The sequence below is a fragment of the Oreochromis niloticus genome, linkage group LG3 (assembly GCF_001858045.2).
Source record: "Oreochromis niloticus isolate F11D_XX linkage group LG3, O_niloticus_UMD_NMBU, whole genome shotgun sequence".
Lineage (NCBI taxonomy): Eukaryota > Metazoa > Chordata > Actinopteri > Cichliformes > Cichlidae > Oreochromis > Oreochromis niloticus.
Genome location: NC_031967.2, coordinates 68,011,559 through 68,021,475, shown reverse-complemented (window position 1 = coordinate 68,021,475; position 9,917 = coordinate 68,011,559).

Here is a 9,917-nt window from a genome sequence, read left to right as displayed (position 1 = left end):
TTAAAAAAGTTCATCACCCTTGGATCCCCCAGCGATGACGAACGGCTGAAGCGGCTCCTCGGGCCCCTCAGCGATGACAAACGGCTGAAGAGGCCCTCCAGCTGAGACTGGCTGCTGAACGGGTCCCTCAGACCCTCCAACAGAGGCAGACACAGGGCCAGCAGGCACGGGGACCTCTGACGCACACGAAACAAAACCAGCAGGCATGGAGTCCTCTGGCACACATGAAGCAGGCTACAGCTGCACAGAGCACTGACCCTGCTAAGGCAGCGACAGCCGGGTGCAGTCCTCAGCTGTCTTCTTAGCCACCAGGGGTCCAGAGTCAGCTGAGGGTTGGAACTCAGTCTCTGGGGAGGCCCTTGAGAGAGTAACTGTCTCTAAACGGGCCAGCTTTTGAGGAACCAAAACAGTCTTAATGGGTTTGTCTCTCTGCTTAGGATTAGTGGTAGAAAAACAGTTATTTACGGGTTGTATAGCCATAGCTTCCTGTACAAAGGCAGATGAAAGTGAAGGCTGCACAGTTGGCTGAGCTAGCGGGGACACCAGAGACACAGCTGGTGGCGACTGAACAGGAGATTGAACTGGGGGCGACTGACGTAATGGTTGAGATGATAATGGTGGTGGAGTTGGCGACTGAGCTACAGGCCTGGCAGCTAACTCAAATTCAAATTGTATTTGTCACATACACAGTCATACACTGTACGATATGCAGTGAAATGCTTAGACAACTGCTCGTGACCTAAAATACAAGACTATGAATAGGATAGGAAATAAATATGAAAATTAAAATAAAGGGTAAATTTAACTAGGAAAGAATAAAATAAAATATAAAAATTAAAGTTAAAAATAAAATAACTGTACAGCAAAATACACAATATAGAGAATATATATAGACTATATGAAGAAATATAGAACAATAAGAGCAGCTGTAAGCGTAATAAATGGTAATGAAAGAAATGTAATGTCCAGGGTTGTGCAATCCACATATATAACTGTCTTATGCAGTGCAAATATGCTTAAAAGTGGTTTATTTAAGTGACTTGTGATAGAGTGATTTGTGCAGTGGCCACTAGTGTAAACAAATGTCCAATGTGTGTGTAAGAACCATATGTGTGGGTCAGTACTATGTGGTGGTGTGATTGAGAGACCGTATCGCCTGCGGGAAGAAGCTCCTCCTCAGTCTCTCTGTGTTGGTCTTCAGGGAGCGGAATCACTTTCCTGACCTCAACAGAGAGAGAGTCCTTTTCACTCACCACAGCTTCCCAACAGGAAGCGATCGTCGCTTCATCCCCGCAGACGGACCTGATGGGCCGGGCAAAGCCGCATCCGACGGGCCGGGCAAAACCTCCAGCAGGTGAAGCTGACGTGGCTGCTCCGGGGCGGCCGTTGTCCGCTGCTGCTGAACAAAGTCCGTTAATTCCCAAGCTTGCACCGGCTTCTGGGCTTTATGCAAATTGGCTATTAAATCCAAACATCGTCTGACCTGGCGGAGATAGGAATTTCCTTCGAGGATTGCCTCAATATCGTTTATCCCCACAGTATTTTCTCTGGTATTTGAAGTGTGGGTTATCCACTCGACCCTGTCGACACTGTCCTTATGTTTTCAGGTTTGTCTGTTTGTTTTTCCAGTTTAGAAAAAACAATGATTAATAGTGGGAAACTATGGAGGACCACAAGAGCCACGCGTATTGAAATAAAGATTTCTGTGCTTAAATAATGAATTGCAGAATAAATTCTGCATTTGTAAATTCATTTTTGAATTCCAATTTAATAAACTGCATTTCAAAATCCTTTTTCCAATTGCACTTTAAAAGGAAAAAGCTGAAAATTTAAATAGTTAAACGTTGAAATGTTAATAATTGGTTTTCATATTATATGATTTATTTACTACATTTTATGTGGAGTGAATAAATAAAATCATATTTACGGTGGACCCTAGAGACAAAGCACGTACAAACTCCAAAACACGTACAAACTCAGAAGCACCTACAAATTCCGAAGCACGTACAAAATCCAAAGCATGTGAAACCTCCAAAACACGACGGAAGTGCTCCAGGATGCTAGGCGCAGTGTTCAGCTTTTGTTACCTAGTGGCTACACAAGCCAGGAAGTAGCAACGACCGGATTTGGTGTATTTTTTTTTTAAATAATTTGAATATATATGAGTGCTTTTGTATAAATACACAAACAATACACATATGCTTTCAATTGTGTAATTTAAGTGATCTAGGTAGCTCTGTTTTGGAAGTTCAATTAACGCTAGAAATGTGTTTTGGAGTTTGTACATGGTTTGTCTCTAGGGGCCATCGTACATATTTATATGTAAACATATATAAATAAAACCATTTTTTTACATTAGTAATTCCTTTTGTGCATAACTTTATATTGTTGTTGATAATAAATTAATTAAAGGAACAAAACAACCTGAAGTGCCGGTTGGGAGCTGAAAGTGACGGCTCTTTTTAGTGAGCCGAGCCAAAAGAGCCAGTTCTCTAAAAAGAGACGGAATTCCCATCACTCCAAACGAGTCAAAAGTTACGCTTTATGCTTCAGAAATTGGCGCCTCTCTGCAGCAAGACAAAGCAGCTCCGCCAGTCATGTGATTTCTCTTCAAGTGATACACGCATCAATGTGAGGTTTCACTTTTAAGCTGTGTCCAAATCCATGGACCGCACGCTTCGTAGTACATGCACTTCGCGGACTACGTGGGGTGGGTATCTTGAAGTGTGAGAAGGGTGGAAGTGAGAGCCTTGTGAAAAGGCATGGTCTAGCCGTCGTCGTGCTGCTCAGGTTGCCTAGCAACCATGATACTAACAGCTGGAAATGTTTCATACAGCTTTGCTTCACAGAAATGAAGGAGAATTTTTTTTTTAATTCTTTTAATTCTTTTTAATTCATTTTTTTAAATTCTGTTTTAAATCTTCAAAGACAAGTGTCTTTTACAGTGTATACACACACACACACACACACACACACATATATGTTATATTATATATACGACATAAATATTGTTATTTTGTTATGTTGGCATTAGTAAATTAATCTCAATGCTTACATATATGTGTAAAAAGCAAATGTACGAGCTGTGATAACTGTTTCTGATAGAATGAAGAGTAGACTGATATATTAAATATTCCTTTATTGGGTGAGAAAATTGGGAGGAACGGCCTCCCTGATCTGAATCCGAGCGGTGTTGTGTTATTGGACTTCTGTGCAAATCACAGTTTGGCCATAACGAACACCTTGTTCGAACATAAGAGTGTCCATAAGTGCACGTGGCACCAGGACGCTCTAGGCCGCAGGTCGATGATCGATTTTGTAATCGTATCACCAGACCTGCGACCATATGTTCTGGACACTCGGGTAAAGAGAGGGGCTGAGCTGTCAACTGATCACCACCTGGTGGTGAGTTTGATCAGGTGGCGGGGGAGGACGCTGGACAGACCCGGTGCACTTAAACGCGTAGTGAGGGTGTGCTGGGAACGTCTAGCAGAGGCCCCAGTCCGCGAGATCTTCAACGCACAACTCCGGCAGAGCTTCAACAGCATTCCGAGGGAGACTGGGGATCATGTTCAGCGTCTCCATCGCCGAAGCTGCTGCATTGAGCTGCGGCCGCAAGGTGGTTGGTGCCTGCTGTGGTGGTAATCCCCGAACCAAATGGTGGACACCAGAGGTGAAGGGAGCAACCAAGCTGAAGGAGTCCTATCGGGCTTGGTTAGCCCGTGGGACTCCGGAGGCAGCCGACAGGTATCGACAGGCTAAGCGGAATGCGGCTCGGGCAGTGGCTGAAGCAAAAACTCGGGTGTGGGAGGAGTTCGGAGAGGCCATGGAAAAAGACTTTCGGACTGCCTCGAAGAGATTCTGGCAAACCGTCAGGCGTCTCAGGAGGGGAAAGCGGTGCTCTACCTGCACTGTGTATAGTGCTGGCGGAGCGCTGCTGATGTCGACTGAGAAAATTGTCAGGCGGTGGAGGGAATACTTCGAGGACCTCCTTAATCCCACTGACACGTCTTCCGAGGAGGAAGCAGAGTCCGGGGATGAGGGGAATGACCCGCCAATTTCCGGGGGCGAGGTCACTGAGGCAGTTAAACAACTCCTTGGTGGCAGAGCCCCTGGTGTTGATGAGGTCCGCCCCGAGTTCCTGAAGGCTCTGGATGTTGTAGGGCTGTCCTGGTTGACACGCCTCTGCAATGTTGCGTGGAGATCAGGGGCAGTACCCCTGGACTGGGGTGGTGGTCCCCATCTTTAAGAAGGGAGACCGGAGGGTGTGTTCCAACTACAGGGGGATCACACTCCTCAGCCTCCCTGGGAAAGTCTATGCCAGGGTGCTGGAAAGGAGAGTTCGTCCGCTACTCGAACCTCGGATACAGGAGGAACAATGCAGTTTTCGTCCTGGTCGCGGAACACTGGACCAGCTCTTTAGCCTCTCAAGGATACTTGAGGGTGCATGGGAGTTTGCCCAACCAGTCTACATGTGTTTTGTGGACTTGGAGAAGGCATTCGACCATGTCCCTCGGGGTGTCCTGTGGGAGGTGTTGCGGGAGTATGGGGTGTCTGGCCCATTGCTACGGGCCATTCGATCTCTATACAACCGTTGCAAGAGTTTGGTTCGCATTGCCGGCAATAAGTCGGACTCGTTCCTGGTGGGTGATGGGCTCCGCCAGGGCTGCCCTTTGTCACCGGTTCTGTTCATAATTTTTATGGACAGGATTTCTAGGCGCAGCCAAGTCGCGGAGGGCTTTCACTTCGGTGGCCTCAGAATCTCATCTCTGCTTTTTGCGGATGATGTGGTTCTGTTGGCTTCATCAGGTGAAGGCCTCCAGCTCGCACTGGAACGGTTTGCAGCCGAGTGTGAAGCAGCGGGAATGAGGATCAGCACCTCCAAATCTGAGGCCATGGTTCTCAGCCGGAAAAGGGTGGAGTGCCCATTCCGGCTCGGGGATGAGTTCCTGCCCCAAGTGGAGGAGTTCAAGTATCTCGGGGTCTTGTTCGCGAGTGATGGGAGAAGGGAGCCGGAGATCGACAGACGGATTGGTGCTGCGGCTGCAGTGATGCGGACGCTGCACCGGTCCGTTGTGGTGAAGAGGGAGCTGAGTGTAAAAGCAAAGCTCTCAATTTACCGGTCGATCTACGTCCCTACCCTCATCTATGGCCACGAGCTGTGGGTAGTGACCGAAAGAATGAGATCGCGGATACAAGCGGCAGAAATGAGCTTCCTCCGAAGGGTGGCTGGCCTCTCCCTTAGAGATAGGGTGAGAAGTTCGGCCATCCGGGAGGGGCTCAGAGTAGAGCCGCTGCTCCTCCACATCGAAAGGAGCCAGTTGAGGTGGTTCGGGCATCTGACAAGGATGCCTCCTGGGCGCCTCCTGGGTGAGGTGTTCCGGGCATGTCCCACCGGGAGGAGGCCCCGGGGCAGACCCAGGACACGCTGGAGAGATTATATCTCTCGGCTGGCCTGGGAACGCCTTGGTGTTCCCCCGGATAAGCTGGAGGAGGTGGCTGGGGAGAGGGAGGTCTGGGCTTCTCTACTTAGGCTGCTGCCCCCGCGACCCGGCCTCGGATAAAGCGGATGAAGATGGATGGATGGATGGATGGATGGATGGATGGATGGATGGATGGATGGGTGAGAAAATCAGACCATGTCATAACTGCTTTAAGTCATACAGAATAGATATCAGAGCCTTAAACAGGCTGACTTCTGCTAAATGGGTCAAACTGGGCAGAAAGTATACAAACACATAACATCCTTATAGAATATGATGTAACACTATAGATCAACTTACCTCAGAATATATAACGCATATAAACAATTACAGCAATATGATGCAACAATCAGAATCAGAATCAGAATCAGAATCAGAATCGTGTTTATTGGCCAAGTATATGTGCAGACAAATACAAGGAATTTGGTTCCGGTAGATGGTGGCTATCAAGCACAGCAATGTGAAACACACACACACACACACACACACGTCTATATATACATTACACATTGTCAGGAATAGAAATATTGTCCTGCTATTAGTTGCTGCTATTTTTATAATCATCATTAACATTTCAGTATTAATAGTGAGGTTGCATTTAGATGCATTCAGATGTTCAAATATATGGTTATAGCCTTTATTACAGGTCCAAAGAAGAACCATTTTAAATGGTTCTGTTGAATCTATAATTTAAATGTTATTAATGCTTTTATGATCTCTGTGTAGAGGGCAGAGACAGGAAAATACTCTCTGTGCTAAAATGAGACAGGAAACGAAACGCGTCTGCAGAGCATGTTTTGCAGAAGTGAAACCGAAAGCAGAGTGAGTGCAAGCCAAAGAGTAGGGTGTTTAGTCAGTCATATTTAGCAGATTAAATATATAGTTCCAGTAAGGTTATTATAGGGAGGGATGAGCCTCTGTTCTGGTGAAAGGTCAGAAGGGTAACGGGCTGATGGGAGAGCATTTAAGGGCGAGACATATACAGACAGACACCAATAGTGAGAGGTCATGACACGTACGCAGTACACAACATGCACGCGCCCTCGCACGTGTACGCACTCACACACACACCATAACAGATCTATTTTGGTAGGGCAGAAATGCAGAAGTGTGCCGAAGTACTTAGAGGAAGTGCAACTGATGTTCCGGGGAGATAAGCGACAGCGAGAATGGAGACAGGAAGCATCAGCCGTCGACACGAAGATGATGTTCTATGTTAAAAGTCATTGTGGTTTTGGTGTGACGTAAATCTGCCTAGTAACAGAAAAGGGGGCGGTACAATTCTTAACCCCATAAAACAGTTGTCTGAATATGAGGAAGACAGTTCAACACTGATTGGGTTGTTGAACTCACACATGTGTTCATTAAAATGCCGTCTAAATTGCACACGCCTGGATCTGTGGTTTTTATGGATTCTTCTCTCAACATTGAACCCTAACATTTGGGGGCTCGTTCCGGTGAGAGAGAGGGAATGTTGGGGTTTTGGTGAGATCCGGGGTCCGTGGTAATTGGACGGGCAGACGGTAATCAGTGGTGAAAGTGAGCAGGCATTCCCCGGGGCATTTAAAGGTAAGACACTGCCTGTTGAAATATATTTCCAAAAGGTGTCACATTGGGCATGTCAAATTAAAGTCTGCTCACTGAAAATTACTGGTGAATGTCTGTTTTTAATTTTGGTGAAGTTTTCATGAAGTTTACCGGTTGAAGTAATGATAATGAAATGGAAGTTTATAAGTGACAGTACTGAGTAATGAGAATAAAGGAATGAAAAGAGAATTAAAGCAGTTGGACTGCGAAGTGAACTTTTAGAATGATAGGGAATTTGGTCATTTTGTGGGTTCAAGTCCCATTGGTTATGCAACCCTTAAGAACTTTCTCGGAGGTGACGCTCCCTGCTGGATAGAGAAATTTATCCTTCACCTAGCGATGACTAGGGATAGTTTCGGGCAACATTCGAGGAGGACTCGGGAATCTCCAAAACTGTTGAGGGTTGTCCTTAATCTTAATCCTGTTTTGGGTGTAGATTGTTGTTTCAAATTATTCTAAAATTACTTGAGGACGAGGAGTCTGGGACCCTTAAGAAGCGCATTTTCTCCTTGGTAACGCTTGCGCTAAGACAGGACGCTGATCTTAGACCTACTAGGACAGTAGGGATAGTACCGTCGACAGCGGGAGAGAACTTGGGAACCTCTGAAATTGCTAGGAGTTAGAGTCTCCTATTTGCGCTTTTTTGGCTACGATAAATTTGGTTAGGGCATTAGCAATCGGGCCACCGTCAGGGACGGAATACTGGCTAAAATTGGTCGCAAAAAAGTCAGGGACTTTTATCGGTTGGACCGTTATGGATAAATTTGTCGAAATTTATAGGATTTAAGAGGCCTAAAAAAATCTGTGCAGTTGTAATTTAAGACGTCTGTAATATAAAATATGAGATCTATGAGTAGGATCAGTCTCTGTGTCAGTCATGCACAGCCGGAAGTGCACTGATTGTGTGTGTAAATGCAAATGAGCAGCAGTGACGCGCAGAGAGGGTGGTTTCAGTTTTCGAGAGGACTGAGAGCTTTTTGCTAAATGCCTGTATATAAGAGCTTATTATGAGAGTGTAAATACAGTGTGAATATATTAGTGTGGATGTATAGTAAATGACTGAATTTTGATAGATGTACATTTCGTGAGCCATAAATGTTGGTGTGTTTTATTTTCAGTTATGTGTGTGTGGGGAGAAGCCGTGAGGATGATGAGAGGTTTCAGTTTTCTTTTTCTTTTTCTTTTGACTTGCTCTTTCTGATCATGGAAGGCATGTCCAAAATACTCGTATGAAAGCGTATTTTGTGTGATTTTAACTGTGTGAATGCTGTCAGTATTTGATTTGAGTGACTCTGCATGATTTGTCTGAGTGAGTGGAAAATGGAAGTTTGAGAGAGAGAAGGCAGTGTGTGTGAGACGAGTCATGGCGTCTGAAAGAGGTTAGAACCTTTAAAAGTGTGTATGAAAGAAAGGGGTATGAAATATATTTCTTTTGTGATGAAAAGTAGGATGTTTTAAAGTTTGACAGGTTGAGTTTATTTTTTCTGATTGAAAACACATAAGTATATACACTTGGGAAGCCCAGTTAAGAGATTATTGGGTGACTGATGCTATAAAACTGACCTAAAGAATGGTCCTGTGCGTGGAGAAGTGTTAGTTGTCCTGATGTTTGGAAGAGCTCTATTTAAAAGTGTGTGTGAGAGGAAGGTGTGTGTGTGACTGATGATGTCAGGGGAGCTCCCAGAGAAATAGACAGATGAGTTAAACTCTAAGAAGATGAAGCGAATGCATGTTTTAAGAAAAAGTAATAAAGTAATAAAATTATATTAATTACAGGGTTTAGAAAAGAGACAGACCGAGAGAAATAAATACATGAACTAACAATCACATTGATGAATTGAAAATGCACGTACACAAACTGTTACATGTGAAATTATTGGTGGAAAGTTTAATAAAGAAAGCAGTTTACACTCCTTTAATTTCCAGAACCAGTGTGTCCCCTAGGCCTGATAACACTCTTGCCCAGTTGGCTCCTGTAGTAGGCGGGCATGGAAGGCTGGACAGCCCATGACGGGTAAGATCCCACCTCGAAACCCTGGGACAACCTAAGGCAAGGCGCAGTCACGATTGCTCGAACCTAAGTCCCGGAGTGACCTTGGAGTCACTGGAGGAGACGGGATTTAACAGGTAAGGCCACTGGGCACAGGCGGAGGGGAAATGTCATTAACAAGGATCAGTGATGAGCCAAAGAGAGAAAACACACCCTGTCAAAAGGAGTTTGAAACACTGGAAAAGAAACATTTACAAGATCACAAAGATCATAAAGAAACATTTATAAAAATCACACATACAAACAGAAAATGCACTAACCTTACACAGACAAGCTCATGAAGATTAATGAACAGATAATGATTTAAAACCTGGCTAAGAACACAAACATATGTAATTAAATCAGCCTGCTAATTTCATGGGGGTTAAAATGGTGTGAATGTTGAAGAAAATACACTTAAAACACACTTGGATAAAATAGAGTTGTGGTGGAATAACTCAAATGAAGCTGTATGACAAGGGAGTGAGTTATGGAAAAAAAACAAAACAAAAGAGGAGTGACTCAGGAGTGCTCTTGCACTGATTGATCAAAGTAAGTGATTAGTATAGAAAGAAAATGAAAATCATTCAATAATGTGATAAAGTTTAAACATGTATTTCTTTTGCCAAGTTAAATTGTTGAGATATGGCTGAGTATGGAAAAAGTTTGAGAGCTCGTGTGAATGTGGACAGAGGAGGTTGCTGTGTGTGTGTGATTGAGGCCTTAAAGGAGGGGTAGATTGTTCAGAGGTGCAAATTTGATTAGGAGGTTTATAAATTAGTGTTGACACATTGTTGTAAGGTGTTAGGCTGAATCTG